Raw genomic sequence first — 487 nt, 5'->3', positions numbered from 1 at the left:
GCCATCTTTACTTCTTATTTTGCGAACTCTCTGTTCACCTCCTTAGCCCATCTTTTAATTGGGTTACTTCCTGTCTTGATTCTCTGTTTTTTGAGTTCCTTATATATTCAGGATGTTAAACCTCTGTCACGTGTCTCTGGTGAATATTTTCTCCCATTCTGTGGGTTTTTTCTTCACTTCCCTGGTTGCCTCCTTTGATGTACAGAAGCTTTTGAGTTTAATGAGGTCTCATGTGTTGATTGTTGACTTTGTTTCCTGAGCAATTAATGTCCAATTTAGAAAATCCTTTCCTACACCTATATCTTGTAGGTTTTTGCCAATGTTTTCTTCTAACAGTTTCACAGTTTCAGGCTTTACATTGATGTCTTTGATCCATTTGGAATTGACTTTTGTGCAAGGTAAAAGATAGGAGTTTAGTTTCATTCTTCTACAGGTGGAGATCCAGTTTTGCCAGCACCATTTGCTGAACATACTGTCATTTTGAGAT

Source organism: Nannospalax galili, unplaced genomic scaffold (assembly GCF_000622305.1).
Source record: "Nannospalax galili isolate Female #2095 unplaced genomic scaffold, S.galili_v1.0 scaffold452, whole genome shotgun sequence".
Classification (NCBI taxonomy): Eukaryota; Metazoa; Chordata; class Mammalia; order Rodentia; family Spalacidae; genus Nannospalax; species Nannospalax galili.
This window is presented reverse-complemented; position numbering follows the sequence as displayed.